Genomic DNA, 17,296 nt, shown 5'->3' on the forward strand with positions numbered 1-17,296 from the left:
CTTTGAGGGGGAAAATCCACAAAACCACCCGACTTCATATGACCCGCTCCCTTTTTTGAGCACGGTGTCAGTAAGACATGCTTTGGACTATGACTCTGAATCTCAGCTTACATTTTATGTTCAAGGATCCCTATGTGACATGGCAGGATCCTGTCTGGAGCACTCACCTGATGTTCCCTGAAGCACTGGAAACAGTTTGCACAAAAGTCAGAGCCCTTGGAGGTGGGTGCAAACCACCCTGAAGCACGCTGTGGGGTCTGAGAGTGAGCAAGCCTGTCTGCTTAGCTGTAGCAATAGTTTGTTGTTCCAGTATAATTTATGACCAGGCTGGTGGAAGAGCACTGCTACTAACTACTTCTGCTAATGCTCAAACCTGGTTGAACTGAGATAGGGAATGATCAGGTGTGATGTTATGCTGTAGCTCTGAGGGGGCAATAGCCTGTAATATGTAGGAGGGACAAGCAGCCTGGGAGAAACTTCTTTACCTGGACCAGCTGTGCCAGTAGCAACACATCTGACTGTGACTATTAATTCTTCCAGGGGTGGCTGGGAGCCTCTTAAGGAAATCATGTTACTCTGACAGCAGCTTGTGCTACATAAACAGCTAGGACCTTCCTTTTTACCTCCTCTGTTTAAAAAAACACTTACCTTCTTTCATCTGTGTGTTCTCACCTGCCCCCTTCTCTCCCTGGGAGTGCATTTCTGTAACTTGGTGGATATGAGGAGAAATCTTTTGTGTTGGCAAGAGTGGCAACTGCTGACATGGAGTCTTTCTGGAGGGACAGAATCTTATTTGTTGATTCCAAATTTGTCTTTTCCAGCTACAAAATAAATCAATCTCATGCTGTGTAGCTGTTGAAGTGAGACATTTCAGTGTAATACATGAATGCAACTTTATGTATGAAAATGGCATACCTTGAAAATCAATTTCATGCCAAAATGGCGTGTTGATCATTTTTACTTATTATATTTATACTTAAGGCACTAAAGGGTAAACCACAGTATGTAATTTGGCAGACATTGGTCTACTGCATGTGCATATAGCCAGTTAATTATACATTGTAGTTTGCAAATCTAAATGTACTGTTCAGGTCACATAAGTGCTGATAGCTTGTGTTACAGGCTGCAGGATGGCATTTGTATTACAAGATTAAGATTAATCCACAAAATTAAGATAGGTTCACAACTGTGGCAATTGGTTTTGAAATGATTTATGGAGAATGTATTATGTCATTTTCCTCAGTAATGATATTGTACCTCCTTCCTTTATACAGCATAAAACATTTCAGGACATGGGTGTGTGAAGGGGTTTATATCATTACTGTGTAGTATATTTTAAACAGGATTGAGGAAAGTATGCTGAGACCAATACGCTTGTGGTGGTCAGGCTGGAAAACCATCTTGCACACAAGAAGAAAAGGAGCCACATTCTTGGTACTCTTGAGTAAGAGGACAGAAGCGTGCATTTAACTCTTCATAGCCTTACCAGTATCAAAAGCATAATGAATGATTGTTGTATGGGAAAAAAAATGCTGGAAAATAGACATTTACCGCAATGCGAAGAAAATTCATCTTTAATTGTGTTGTTTTGGTTTCACAGCTGCAGGGAAAATTTGTTATTTGGATGAAGAATTTACCTAAATGTGACCTAAGTAATACCCATATTTTCTTATGAACCCCTATCTCTATTTAAGTGTGTAATTCACCTAATGAGAATGCAGGTATTGGACACAGCAATTAGGCTGAGAGTCTGAGAACAAACACAGACACTGTTTGCATAGACATACCCCAGGCAGCAGTACAGGTTGCTTCCACTCTGCCAGGAGGTAAAGAGTTCTTTATTTTTACTAAAAAGCCTGGTTTGCTTTTTACCTTATGGGTCTTTAACATCTTTTCTTAAGGGACACACTTTGTCTTCATATCCTTTACAGAGACATCAGACCTAATCCTCTGTCTTTGATGACTTGCACTGCAAGTGCAAGCACAAGTACAGTGCAAACATTAACTCATAGACCCTTGAAATAGAAATCGTGCAAGCTGAAGGGCAGGGGTGGCTCTGGTGCAGCGCAGACAAGAAAAGGTTATCTGTTAGATCCCTCTGTCTGCTGGAAGAGGAGTGCGACTCAGTCGTGTGTTGCACAGGGCATTCATGGAGTATTTGTCTCCTGCGGCTGCAGCCCAGGTAGCTTGGTAAGACCGTGGCTGTGGTCACTGGATTCCTACCTCCATGAAACCCTTCTGTGCCATACAGTAACCTTAGGTTTTTAACTCATTTAGTGCACTTTGGATTACTGCAGAAAGCAAAACCCATTCATGGTGCGACTTTCTGAAGTCCTGGCAGATGATACCTGTTCACTGTGTCTCCAGCCTTAACTCTCTGCTCCTTAAAAGGAGGTCAAAGTATATACTTCAGAGGTATATGCTGTCCATCACTGCAGTGCCTTCTCTGTCTTGCCTGCAGGTATTCATCATTTCACAATGCTAGAAGTCTCAAACTAATGACTTTTTAATATTAATGTGAGAAAACTCTAGAGACCTCCTTGGAATTAACTGAGTTCTCCAGGATGATCAATCTGCAGGTTTCTATTTCAGTCTGTTCCTATTGTCTCTGGTGAATTTTATTTGGCCCTGGTGACTTACTTTTGTTTGATTATTGTTTGTAGTTTTCCAAGCGTGAGGCTGTTTAGGAAACCTGGTTGTGCTGCTAATTCCTGAAGGCATGGTGGTATGCGACAGCAGCATACCTGGTTGTGTCTCTCACTCTGTTCCTCACCACTCTGACCTCTTTCCTACAGTGACTTTGTTCCTTTTACGATTTGGGAAATTGTTTTTCCGTCTCTTCCCTATTACTAGATAACTTGCTGATGGCCTGAGAGAATTGATGTGCACATTTTCTGGGTAAATCAAAGCCAATACTGACTATAAAAGCCAGAGATCCTACAGAGCATGAAATCCTCCTTCTCTGTTGCTTCTTGAATGTCATCTGCACACCTAGTGCTGAGTTTCACACAAAGAGCACTGCACCTGGGGAATTTTTTGCTGGTTTTTTAAATGCATATTAGGACAGAAGATACTTTGAATGTAGACAAAGTTTTGATAGACTTTACGGTGAGCTTTACTGTAAAGTCACATATGCCCCCTTTCATGCATGGCAAGATTGCAGCAGGTTTTCTTTCAGCCCCTGAAAATTTAAGAACCTCATTTTGCACCCAGTCATCCTTATGCTCCTGATCCCTCTGAGTAGTTTGATAAATTCTCAGCATCGGAGTCCCTCGTCTTGGAATCATTACATGGGAGTACGAAAGACACAGAGCTGGTTCAGTGTTGCCACTCTGCCGGTCATCACAAAGTCATGTGCAACTGTGCCCTTCTCCTCTAGCCAGGAAAGAACATGGGGAAGTGCTAGACAGCTCCTCTGTCAGCTCACGTTGTCACTTTAAACCAAAGTGGCCGGTGCCTCCTTAACTGCTGCTGCGCCTCTTCAGAGGGTTGCTCCTTGAAGCAGATGTTGTGGAAAAAGACTCATTGCTAGAGAGTAGGTGACCTTGACAAACCTAGGTAACACTGTTAAGTCAGGACTGAGACACACTGACAAGACCTGTAGTAAAGACAGCGTGGCCTTGTAGCTATCAGCTGTGGCCACAGGCATTTGGATGTACATCTCCAGCCTGTGAACTGATTGACAGTCTTCATGAATATGAATTTCTCTTTTTAAGTGTTGGGATGCTATTGGCATAGAGTGGTTTGGAAGCACGAGTCCTGTTTCCTTTTTTCTTGTCCTGCCCACATCAGTAAATAAACCTCCCCCCAATAGCATCCCGCTTGCCCCTTGCCCTTTCTGTCACTCACACTCCTGTTCCTGGTGGGACTACGGACTTCTCGCAGGGGCATCTCTGAGCTCCTCTGGGGAGAAGCTTGTTAGAATCAATCACAAGTGACATTCACTGCCTGATTCATTCTGTTTTCTTGTACAATGACTTGGACTGCAGTGTGTTAAAAGTTGAAAGAAAGCTGAGCAGAAGCAGAGGGAAGTTGGAATTAAGAGGATTATGAAGTTCACTGACTTTCTGAAATGAAATTGGCAGGTTGGTATGTTTTCTGACATAATCACAATACCATAATTATAAATCACACTCACAGCAGAATTCTGAGGCTTTCAGATGTTCCATATTAACCATTTGCTTAGATCTAATTTTAACTGTCCAATCTATCATGCTCTGCATGCCTTTGGAAACTGCAGCCATTATAACGGTGACCGTGGTACCAGCGTGGTCTGGAGCAGTGTCTCTGCGTGGGGTGCATTAGTGCAGTTAAGATCCTCAAGGATGAGGTAAACCTTCTGGAAGGCAGAGTATACACACAATACGTGGATTACAATAGGCGCCAGCAGTACTTCATATCATTCACTTTATAGACTAGTGGCCCTGCTTACTCCCCTCCTGAGCAGAAGGATACTTAGAGAATTATTGTAGGTCTGAGTCATGCTATGAGCTCCATTGCTGACTCCTTGTTGAGCCCCAGGCAGGTCACCACCGCAGCTCATCACCAAGTTATGGGACATTTGCCAGTCCACAATAATTTCGTGGCCATGAATATCAGTCAGTTTGAATGACATTGATTCTTCTCCACCAAGGGTTAGTTGAACCTGAAAGGCCTCCTGGTTTCCACATGCTAAAAGCAAACACTTGACTTGTGAGTACCACAGACTAGCAGAAGCATGTTCAGGCATTAGAGTCCTTAAACTGTTTGTTCACCCAACAGTGGGAAAAGGATAATAACAGTATTGCACCTTAGAAAAGTGTTGCTAGGTCGATGGGGAAGAAGGCAGTTACAGTTAATTTCATGTGCATAAATATGTAAGAATGCCATATGCAACCCATGTAATAATTTATCTCCTATGCCCCATTTCACGTACTGGCTGCTACCAGGAGCTCTGGATTAATTTACCTGAAGGGGAATTCTCTTCCTAAATTCACAGTGGCTTATGCTATTACTGAATGAAGGCGTTTGAATAGCAAAGTGGCCAAACTTGCTGATGAAAAGACTACTGCAGGTAGCTCGAGACAGTTGGGCAACATGATGGTAAATTACATTCATTGCTGATGGCTGCAAGGGAATACAAATCGGATGGAACAAATTAATCTCCTTATATACATCGATGGCTTCTGAATTAGTTGTCACCTCCCAGGGAAAAAATAAGCTCTGGGTTGCATTGTGGAAGCTCAATGAAGATGTCTGCTCAATTTGCAGCATCAGTCAGAAATTAATAAGCTGCTGAACAGCTTTAAACTGAGGCTAGGGAACACCACAGCAGCAATGTTCTGCACTACATATTTTCTGAATGGGGCCCTGCTGCTTTGGGTACAGGTTTATTTTAGATCCCTCTCATTGCCCTCCTTAAAACCAGTAAAAGACAAACTCCTGAGCAGAAATCAAAGAGAGATCCTTGGACAAGCAACAAAAATGGGCAAAATTTTCAGTTGCCGTCCAAGGAAAAGTTGCGCAGGGGCCATTTTTTCACAACCAGTGTAGGAAGGACCTGTATAGCTTCAGTCTGCAGCCAGCCTTGGAGTGACATGACCTCCCCGGTGACCAAAGATTGCAAACGAACTCATGGCTGAGTCAGACAGGCATGCCCAACTGCAGCGTCCTCAGCTATGAGAGACTTACTTGGTCTGGGGCATAATATCCGAGAAAAGAGGTGCCAAAGACAATATATAAACCTTTAGGTTTTTTTTTTTTTTTTAGTTAAAGCCCTTTCTACTATCTCTTTCTAAAAAGCTTTTTATAAGTGCTTGCTTTTATCTGTTCGGATTTATTTGTTTTATTGTTCTTGTTTTATGGAAAAGATGCTGACCATCAGTTAGGTGAGGAACTAGCTTGTTCCTCATAATAGTACATATAATCACATGTTGTGTTGTAGTGTAATGTTTCTTTTCCTCTGAAGCAGCGTTCTTTGGTTCTTGCAGGATTTAGGATGCTAGTGAGAGCCATTTTGACAATTCTTATGTTCATATGGTTCTATGAACGGCAACTTAATTACAGTCTTTCTGGGAAATCTGTGGGCTTTGATATGGGATGTTTTCTTCCTGCTCTCAATCTTCAGTTATTTTCTGGCTGTCAATCAAAAAGAATAGATTAATTTGATTTTTTTTTCAGCTTCATTTTATTTAAACACAGCGAAATAAGGTATCAGGTAAGAAATAGTGAGAAACCTAAAGGTTAAAGGTTGAATTATTCCCACACTGGATTAAAGATTACAACATAATGCCAGTATAATGGCAGGCTAAGAAGGGGGAAAGTTAATGGACTGTGAAATTAAATTATGCATTTAGAGAGTGCTCAATCTATTACTGACAGCTATTGATTGCGGAAATAATTGTCCATTTTTAAAGGTGTTCTTTTGCTTCGTGCTGAACCGATCAGCTCCCTGGAAGTGGTCATTTAAGGGTGTCAGCACATGAGTCACTTTTTTACCTATAGAAGATCAGTGGTATAACAAGTTAAGATAGCTGGTTTTATGGATTTTTAGTTAACACAGTTGGGGGATAATGGCAGCTTTGCTAGCAGGCATAGTTGGAGAAGGGTATGTTAAATAAGCATCGAATTTCATGTCTGATATCAAGAGGGCTGAATACTCTCAAATCTATGGGATTTTAGGATGCTCATTCAGCCCTCTTCAGGGAGAAGCTTGCAGTGTTTTTCATAAAATCATAGAAATGGTGGTGGAAAGGGACCTCTGAAGGTCCACAGTATAGCCTCCTGCTCAAAGCGGGACTGCTGCCAGCATCATGTCTGTGTCTTTGTCTAGCCAACACTTCAAACCCTCAAAGTTTTGAGATGGGACACCACAGCGTCTCTGTGTAACACATTCCAGAGCTGTACTGCTTTCTACTACCACTTTTTTTGGAAGAACTGGAAAAAATCAGTATGACCCATTTAAAAAGAGTGGACTTAGCCTGCAATTTAACTCTTCTTGTGCTTGTTTTGTGTATATATGTTCACTTTCTCACCTTATATGTCTACCTGTCCAGTTCATTTGCTTCCCTTTAGATATGATTGCTATTGCCTGAGCCTGTATTATTCTTACATGAGACAGCAGTACCTTTTAGCAAGACTTTTGGGTTCATGGATAATGCAAAAATTGGGCACCCATTACTGATGGTAGCTGGATTACGACCCTCGCATCTGTGTCTGTGGTTTGTAGAAAATGCAGAAATAAAAAAATACAAAAGCCCTGCCCATATAAAGATCCACAGTGATGCTGACTCATACTTAGCAGGCAGAAAGACGTGCAGTAAACTTGCCTTTTCCTTTCACTAAATTTTCAAGTTCCTCTTGAGCAAACCACACAGATTTACCTTCATGCTTTGAATTGCTCCGACCACTGGGAGAGCCCATGAAGATGCCTGTGGTACCTGGTGGTTGTGGGGAAATCTCTAGGAGTGTTCCCCTAAGCTGGTCTTGTTGGACAGGGTTTGCCCCTTCCAAAGGAGATGGCGTTTCAGCAGCTCGCAGGTCCCTTGACATTCAGGGACTTGCTGGAAGTCAGGGCCACCTGCACGCACTTGCTGCAGAGACACCAGTGGCACTGGCCGCAAGCCTCCAGCTGATGCTGCGTTACTGGGACCGTGCCGGTGCGTCCTCTGTCGCTGCATCCACCAGCACTGGTTCCCACCTGCTTGGGGCAGATGGGGAAGCTGCTCCCTCCTTTCTGATTTAGTGGCTCACTCTCTGTCACTGTGCATAAAGCCACCGTCCCCCTTATTTTCCCTGTCTCTTGGCAGAGAGGTATTGGCTGTTGGCAGAGCTACATTCAGGTAAATAATCCTCTTCCCCTGCATTGCTGCTGTGTTAGCAGTGCGAGCCAGAGGGAAGAAGCAGACACATGCTCTGCAGAGCTGCAATGCTGCACAGTCCTCCCTGCTCCTGGGAGGATGCCTCTGGGCGGTGATACAGCGGCCTGACCATCCTCTCCTTTTTGCTTTGCCTTCCCCGGGTTTCACAACAGACCTCTTACAAAAGTGCTCATGTAGCCCCTCCAGCCAACCTGACAGATTTTCCCCTCTCACATCCTCAGTCATAATGTTTCTTCCAGATCCTCCAAAGGCCCCTGCTGGACTGCATCATTTAATTGGGACGTTGCTAGGGCCTTTTCAATGTACAAAACCAGGTAATTGACACGAGGTGGAAACCAGCAATGCAGGTAATACACCGGCTCTTCTGAACCCTCCTTGTTCCTGACTGAGGAAAATAGTCCTGCAGCCGTGCCAGGCAGGGTGGAGGCAGATGAAGCACGCATGGGTGAGCCCCTGGAGGGACCCGCTCCAGAAAGGCAGAGGGGGAACGGCTGGGGGTGGGGGAAAGTGCGGCAGCTGTATTTACTCTAGGTTGCTATCGCTATTAGTTTTATGACTTGAAATTACAGGGCAATACTGCTGTGAGGAAGAGCCGTCTGAAAAGTGAAGTGGGGCTTTTTTCAAAAACAGCTAACAGCAGGGGATGCTCATTGCTCTGTGCCTCTGTGTGTTTGCTCTGAAGAGAAATTGGATATGCTGAACTTCTCAGACTGAGGGATGCAGCTGCATTTTTTTAAGATTAATAATTTTACGCAGTCAAACGCCCACATACACTTACATATTTAAAAAAGATATATATATCTATGCATATATATAAACACATGCATTTAAAGCTTTGCTTCTGCTCTCAAGAGCATCCCCACATCAGAGCGATGGTGATGCGGAAAGGCACGTGAGAGCTGGAGGGCAAAATTCCCTGCAATTAAGCTGTGCTAACAGTGCTGTCACCTCTCCTTTCCTCCAGCTCCCCCATTAGATTTTTATAGCTTTTCTGCTTGAGAAGTCAACCATGGTTGTACCTCCTGGTGAAGAAAGATTCTAGATAGATCTGACAAGTTCAGCTGTCAGGGAGGAGACCGCAGGGTATCTCACAGGAGCGAGATTTCTCCCCTCCACAGGAAACCACAACTGGTATATTGTTATATACTGATATTTGGGTGTATTGGTACATTCCTACCATGTTCTGTGTCTGGAGTGGCTGTGCCCTTTTTCCCCCTGGAAGCAGCTGTGCCCAGCCTTTTCGGTGTGTGCCTCTTCTGCATCTGCAGGCTGGCTCAGGGTGCCTCTGCTGTGTTTCACTGCCTGGTAAAATTTGCCCTCGTAAGGTACTTAGGCTGCAAAATTGCGTGGATTCAGTTTGGCACAGACCAACTGGAAGAGGACGGCATTGCATCCATCACTGCAAATGACAGCTTTACATTGACCTCTCTGTGGGAGGACTGGGAGTGAAATGTGTACAATGCAGAAAAGAGGTCAGCAGACAGACTTCTTAGTAGGTTTCTAAATTTCCATGTGTAAGAACATGTCTTTCAGAAGTTAAAAAGGCAAGACCCTTTCAAATATTTAAGGGGACATTGTGTCCAAAAAAACTGCTACAGCTTTTGCTCCACATGATAAAATATTGTCCTTCCTAGCATTTTTGAATCCATATTTGTGGAACAAAATGATAATTTCCTGAATAAATCTTCTCTTCTATCTGCATTTCCTCAGATGTGGCATGGGAATGTAAGCCCAAACATAAACCGGTCTGAGTTATTTAAATATTTCTCCAACATCCTTTCAAAGATCCTATGGAGAGCTCTGCAGATGCAACTGTATGCTGTCCTTATTACAAGCATCATCTCAAGAAATACGATTACTGAAATTATGGCAGAACTGGTATTGACTTCAGTGGCAAAGGCCTGGATGGATACTGTCTCAGCCAATGACCTCTTTTTTGAAATTTACTATATGAAATTATTTTCCATCAGACAAAGCATCTAGTGGTTTCTGAAAACCTCTCTTCACTGGTTTCCATCCTTGAATATCTGATAAATGGCACAAGTTTCAGAAATTGCTTTAAAAATAAGGATCTTTTGAGAGTAGAGACATGTCTTGATTCTTATTTTACAGGCAGAAAGCTGAGACAGACCAGACAGGTGAACCGGCCTCCCTAAAGCTATCTGGTAGGCAGTGGCAGGTTTGGGACTCATCTCTCCCATGTTGCCATATAACCTTTTATATTTTCATTCAAGCTTCCATAAGGAGAGCTGATGAAATCATTACCCATGTTACTAAATCTTGGACAGAATTGTTCTTTGGAAAATATAGATGAAGAAAGCTCAGTAAGGGAACAGAGGAGAGGCAGTTACAAGAAACAGAAGCAAACAAAAGTCAAGAATGTAAATAATTCTGAGCCAGTGCTTGGGTTGCGGGGAAGGAAGAGCTTAATGCAAAAGTTAAGGAGAGTTTTTTTGTTTTCCTCATTAATTTACCAAAGGAGTGTGGTTGCTACACAAAGAACAAGTTCAGTGAAGTTGGGTCGTTTGTTTTGGTATGTGTTGATATGCTTGCTTTTAATTTTCTTACAATTCAAAGGGTTTTTTTTTCCCAGCGATGACTTGTCTTATATTGAGAGTTGGAACAATCTGCAGCAAACCCAGAGTTTTACAGGAGGGCATGGTCTCAGCATGAGACTATCTCCTCATAGTGAATTGCAAACTTGGCTCCCTAGGACTCTGGGCAGGACTAGGTAGGATGGTGTGCCTAAGACAAGCGTGAAATGGAACAGCTTGCAACTTTCCATAGATTCCTCTTGTTATGAGAAGCAATTTCATTCTGGAACAAAGAATGTCAAGAGGAAAATGAACACAAAAAATAAACACCATGTCGAAGTAAAGCACTCAGTAATGTCAGTACTCTCAAACTGCAGTGATCCTGATACTCTTCTAACTTGTTTTATGTCACCGGATTTTTACTGATTTTCATGTCATTAACCCTGATTTATAGCACGAGGATAAGGACAGGGAATGGCATTATCAGTTTGTAATATCAGGCTGCTCACTGCATTCTCACCCATAATTATGTTTTTAGAGGCAAGTAAAAGTTTCCTATTATATCCACAGCAAGATCTATTTAAGAGATAGCAATTGCACATCCCAAGACAATTTATACCACTGAAGAGTGAATCAGCTTAGGAAAAAAGTTAGAGAAGATCTATATCTCTTTTCATCCCTCACAACTCCCAGAGAGACTATTTTTCAGGTTCCAGCAGTGCAGAGAACTTGATTGTTTTTTTCTCTTTCCTCATACCAAAATTCTGTGCTTTTCGTCAGCAGCACGGTGTTGAAATATGGTGCCCTGGAGCCTGATGTCCCACCTGCCTTGCAGAAATGCAGTGGACCTAATCTTACCTGTTTTCCAGGTAAAATCCTCACTGGTTCCGGTAGCATTCAGGGTCAGAGAAGAAGCAGCTGAAGCAGAAAGAAGTGTGAGTTTGTGTGTGTGTGGATTAGCCATCACACAGCACAGGATTGTGTTCTGTGATAGCTCATGCTGATAGAGGAACAGGTGGAGAGGGTGCTGCAATTTCCCTTACACCATCTGATAAATCTACCTTGGAAAGGCTGTTCCCAATGAACTTGAAACTAAGCTGACTTCCCCAAACTTCAAAGCACAAAGTTATTGCTGGGAAAAAAAGCTTTTACTGCTGCTCTGGTGATTTTCTTCAGGTTTCTTTTTGCTGGAGAAAAAAATTCAGAAAATTAATATTATCTGTTATCTTTCTCCCATTTCTTCTTTCCTAAAATTGCCCATCACTGGCACCTTTTATTATCTAGGAAAACGTAAATGCTTAAAACTTTTGGGGAGTCTAGTCTTTAATGACATTTTAGTTTGGAAATATTTTATTGAAACAATCAGTGTAATTTCTACCTTATCTTGTAGAAGCAATTCTTTTCAGCTTGTTTAGTCTGGAAAATAGAGAAAGTTGCTGTGCGTATCACAGCCAGTTTTGCACTAAGTCCAAATGCTGTTGAGCTGCATCAGCAATAATCTCAAAAAAATCAGCTTAAGTTATTCCTAGAGGCAAAGCAACATGAGGGAAGAGAGTTCATAGATGAGGATAGCTCTTCCAAAGATTACAGGCGCTGAAATATCATTACGTAACCCTTATAACCTAAGAGCCTGGGATTTTCCAGAGGAGAATTTCTTCTTCAGGTTTTCTGTCTGGTAGTGCAGTAACATTCAGTGTGTGACTTATGATTCCAGGACAATTTTTGTTTTATGTAAATCTGTAGAGATTAAGAAGTCGTAGGTACAGCAGTGTCTCGCAAAGGGATGCTCCTGCTGCTAGGAAAATTCAGCTGACCTGTGTTGTTCTGGGTTTCTCCTGATTTCTGTCCACCTACCAGGAAGGACAGCCCCTGCTTTGGTGACGAGGGTTGTCTAAACAGCCAGGCCCGTCTCTGCCCGCCCCAGAGCGTGCAGGGTGGAAGACGCCTGCGTGCATTGCCTGACCGCAGCCCACGGTCGCGCTGGTGGCTGGAGGTGTCAGCGTGTCGGCGGCCCCGCGCGAGCCTCCTCGGCCCCTGCAGATGCGAAGCAGGTTTCGGTGTTGCTCTGTGTGAGTTGCGTGTGTGGCCTATGGCTGGACTATTCTGTTTGCTCATTATAAGCATCATAGGATCGGCCAGGAAGGCTTTTGCTCTTTTGCTGTCCTTAATATTCAAAAGAAAACTGATGATTAGCCAATCCTTTTTTGGATGTTCACTTGCGGGACACATACCAGCTCACAACAGGGACCTTCTGCATGTGCTTTTATCCCTCGGTTGATTCTCCAGGGATTCTGATCTGAATCTGTCTACATATAAAAGCAGGAAGGGAAGAGAGAAAGTGAGAGTCCCTAGCTCCCATCACAGATGGCTGATAATTAGTGTACTGCTTCCATCTCCTTCAAAACACAGCAAAGAGAGTTTTCTAGTGACAATGTGATGACTTCAAGCTGTTTTGCACCTCAGTAACGCTCTTGGAAAAACATAGAAAGGCTCTCTACCTCTGCATACTTGGAAGTTTATTTTCACTTGTTTACACTGGATCAGTTATTACATGTCCTTCAAATTTATTAAATGGGAAATTTTGTCTGAGTGGGAACTGCAGGCTTATGGGAATGGAGAAATACTGGGAATAGCTGCTAAAACCTTTCAGATATGAAAATCATAATAGGTCTTGAAAGGAAATATATGTTCAATTAAAAGGCATAGGTGACTGAACCATCATCCTATTTCAGTTTCTGGTTTAACCCCCTGGTCTTAGCACAGGTCTCTGCTCTTGGTAGGGAATCACGTTCTGCCGTAGTGTCTCCTCATTCAGCTGGTTCAGCCCAGTGGCTCCAGATGTGCACGTCTGTCCCAGCACGGTGCTCCTGAGTACAGCAGTGCTACTCACAGGCAATGCAGGGTGTGCCATCTCCTAACGAATAAATTGCGTGGTTGCCAGTTGCCAACTCTCCTTTTTCCTTCTCCACCATCTCAAAACTTCCCAGGCAAATGAAAATCCCCAAACACTCTACAGTGTACAAAATTTTGTTGATAACACTCTGAATTTTCCAAGGAGGCAGGACATAGGACCCCATTCCATGGAGCTCTGTTTTCCTTTACAATGCCAATCTTGATCACTTCCTTCACCCACCTCTTCTTTACACCTCCCCCCATGTTAGAAATGACATCTCTTAATTTTCTGCCTCTCATTCTTAATTAGGTTTCTGCTTAAGGGAGGTGGGGAGCTTCTATCACCAACAGCTCTGATGGATGATGAAACTAAGGCCAGATCCTGTAGGATGCCTATAGCAGTCTAGGACTTTTACCACTTCTTTAGCCAACATCTCACTGTTGGGGAATACTCCTTTTCCTCACCGGTTGCTGCAGTTCAGTTGGAGAAGTTAAACAAGACAGTGCAACTACTAAGATGAAAACACTGTTAACAAGGCCTTCAGTATGCTCAAGAATTTTCGAGATGTTACCACAACTCTAAATAAAATCTGAAGTTTACTGTGATACCTTAATTTTAGTTAAGTGTCTGTGGGACATGTGCTGACTTCATTTCTATTGGGAAATCAACTAATACCAAGTGAGTTTAAAAGTTGGCATCCTGTTTACCCTGAGCCAAGATCAGATCAAAAATAGTCAGCCTACGCTTTTTCTGGGACCTACGGATGAATCTTTCAACCTCTGTAATGCAGGTGTAGACCAGAGCTGTATGCTGCACAGACAACACAAAACAAAGTCTGACTTTGCCCGGAGCAGCCCTGGATCTGCCCTTGCTTCTGAAAGATTGTCTGTGTGCCTTTGTCCTATGTCTCTGGGTTTAATGTATTTCCTCAACACTCGTATGCCAAATCTGAATGAAGGCTCGTACTGAAGCAACATGCCTTGACCCTGTATATTCATTGAGTGGGACCGAGATGCGATCAGGTTTTCCAGATGAAAGCACTGCTGCCATACCAATTTCCTGCTGTTTGCTTATGCAGTGTTTTCTTCCTTTCACCTTTTTATCGTTTATGACAAGTGCAATTAATGTCAATTCAAAACCTCCTTTTTATTGACTTAATATTGTCCTAAAGTCCCTCTAACTCATTCTTGTCCCATTTTTAAAGCCTTGCATGAATGCAACGTGTTAGTAACTAAAGGAGTACAGTCAGTGTCATCAGTTTTTAGAAGTCTCTGTACAGTTCAGAGAGAAGCCAGTGGTTCCCCAGCCTCTACACATGTTATGCCATTTGCTTCCATGAATTAATCCCGATTTACACCAACCTAGTCAGCAGAAACAAGGTACAGGTTCTTGCTACTCTGGAAAAAGACAGGAATGGCTGTGAATAACGAAAAAGGTTTCTCCCCCTACACCTATATAACAGCTTGCTGACAGTCTCAAAGACTATTTTCTCTTTCATTTTTGCATCTAAAATCATACTATTCTTATTTTGGATTGCAAATGTGTCTGCCCACTTTTTTGGTAAATCGCCATGTGCTGAAAATACATATGTGTGAGAAAAACTATTTGCTAAGTTGAGCTGAATTCACTGGATGTTGCCAAAACACAAACCAAACAACAAAAGCAGTGCTCAGAAAAGGTTTTGGGGGACAAATTTCTGAAGTGCTCAGATTTTTGGCAATTGTAATGAGGCAGAGGTCTGAACCAAGAAAACTACTGGAAAAGATGCTTTCTCAATGTGGGTGTGCATGGTTCTTGCTTTCCCAGATCAGTCAGTGTTTAAAATCTGCCTCCAGCTGGTGAAAAGATTGCGTAGCTCCAAGGTGGCATTATTCTTCTGGAAGCTTGAATGTGCTGGTTGAGATCACACTCAATGAGCACAGCAAACACTGAGCTCGTTGCATACAAGAAGACTCTTCACTGGCTTTGAGTTTCTTTGGGTTTTGATTTAAGCTTATAAAAAAAAGTGTCAGCCTGAAAATTTTCAATTTCTTTTATTTATTGTTTTAGCGGATAATTTTGAATGGTTCTGGCAAATAAATGAAAGGAAATAAGTATGTGCGTACACATTTTGAGTAAGGGTGATTACCAGCTGGCATGAAAGTGAGGTTTGTTCAGTCAGTGCATTTTGGATGCAGAAAAAGGGAGTGTTCACCAACATAGCCATTAAGTACCCCAGCTGTTTGCCTATGAAATCACATAAGGCACCTTCTGAGCATTTTTAACATTGGCAGCTTACACTTATTGCATTGGACAGGAACTTAAGAGGTTGAAGAAAGTCATGACATTAGATTAAAGATAAGAAGCTCTCACACTGTCCATTTCCATCTCTCCCAGTTTATGAACCTGTCTGTTTCTGAGGACATCACATATGCTTTGTGACTGAGCATCCGGAAGCTCCTCTTCTCTATACAGTCCTGTGCAGGTCATTTCAAGCTGGTCCAAATGCTTTTTGTTGTGCAGCTTTTCTGCTCAGGTACAACATATGCTCATTGGTTTAATGCAGCTCTTGGAAGATAGCTGACTCACCTCCTGCCAGATTGGAGCCTCTGCAGAGCGAGCTCTCCATCAGCTGCATCAGGTGGACTTGGCATGACCTGAACTGTTTTCGAGGTGACAGTGTAAGTTTTTGTCTTGCAGTGCCTGATAGGAGGGCTGCAATGCCTTCCCATTTCCCTGACGTGCTTGCTCCTCAAGGTCTATACAGCCTGTGTGCCACCAACACATGAAGCCTGCAACTGCAGTGCGGTTCTGCTGTCAGACCTCTCAGGGGCATTGGACCACCATTAAGACCTCTGCAGGGTATTTAAATTTTTCTTCTGTAGTAGAAGGAAAGGTAAGAGTCACCTTTAGCTGACTTGAAAGCAGCAGATGAAAACTGGCTCAGTTTTTCAAAAACTATAATTGTGACATTCTGCATGGAAAGCTCCACTTGCAAAGATGAATGTTTCATTAATTTTTAAGGATGTGAAACTGCACTGGAACATTAACTAGAGCATTTGCTATCTAGCCAATGCACTAATACCACGCAACAGTCATATTATTTTATTCTGTTATAATAGTCATCAAAAAGCTAGCTAAACTTAAAATGGTGAAACATCAAAGTGGGGATTTTATTCTTATGAGTGATTGCTTTGAAGAAATTACCAGTTTTCTCACTGAAAAATTACTATGAACTCTCCCTCAAAAAACCTTGAATAATGTAAATCTCAATCTAAAATTCCGCCTGAGAGATGGGATAAATTCTATTATTCATAAAGAGTGTGCTATCCCTGGAAATTAATTATCTCTAAACCTCATTTTCCTCTATTGCTACTCAATACCCTGGTAGCAGACAAACAGCGCCCGGTGGCTTTATCTGACCATTGTATTAATGCAGCAATATTCCTTCTCCTTCCTTAAAACAAGTTTCTCAGATAATATTGGAAATAACAAGAGGAAAGAGAACTGATTGTCTTCTCCCTTACTTGAGGTCTTGTGTAGTCATTCAGGTTAGTCCAAAAAAGGCATTAAACTGGCTGACCCAAGGGAAATGATTATATAAAGAGGGAAGCAGTGAAAAATGAACAGTGTTTGTAAAGTTGGCTGGGAGCTGATTATCTTCCAAAGTTTGCAGAATTTTATAGGGAACAGGAAATATTGAAAAGTAACCTCCTAAATTTTTTTTTTTTCTTAATTGTCAAAAAACCCCATGAGATATTTTTAGTTTGTGCTGAGCATATCTGGTTTCACTAACAATAATTTTCCTAAATTTTGCCTGTGGTTTTCAGTTTTCAGTTAATGTGTATCCTCTCCTGCCCCAAGATAACCAGTTTGGTGCATGTATCCAAACAAAATGTCCAGGTAAAACAGCTCCATGCAAATGTTAAAAGTGATGAGAGGTCATTGCATGAGTCATTTACCTACCTACTCTACGGAAGAGGCTTTTCATGAAGGGGCAAATGCATGCTGTGAGAGAACAAAGACTTGTA

The 17,296-nt window shown here is 42.4% G+C and overlaps 1 protein-coding gene across 1 annotated transcript in view; it reads right to left on the reverse strand.

Annotated features, from left to right (window-relative positions):
- Positions 1–17,036, reverse strand: part of ELP1 (elongator acetyltransferase complex subunit 1) — a 251,155-nt gene extending 234,119 nt beyond the window's left edge. The window contains exon 1 of the mRNA XM_075526293.1: positions 17,032–17,036. The gene's annotated coding sequence lies outside the window, so the exon portion shown is untranslated. The remainder of the gene's footprint in view (positions 1–17,031) is intronic.
- Between the last annotated feature and the right edge of the window lie 260 nt (positions 17,037–17,296).

This window comes from Mycteria americana, chromosome Z (genome assembly GCF_035582795.1).
Source record: "Mycteria americana isolate JAX WOST 10 ecotype Jacksonville Zoo and Gardens chromosome Z, USCA_MyAme_1.0, whole genome shotgun sequence".
NCBI classification, from domain to species: Eukaryota; Metazoa; Chordata; class Aves; order Ciconiiformes; family Ciconiidae; genus Mycteria; species Mycteria americana.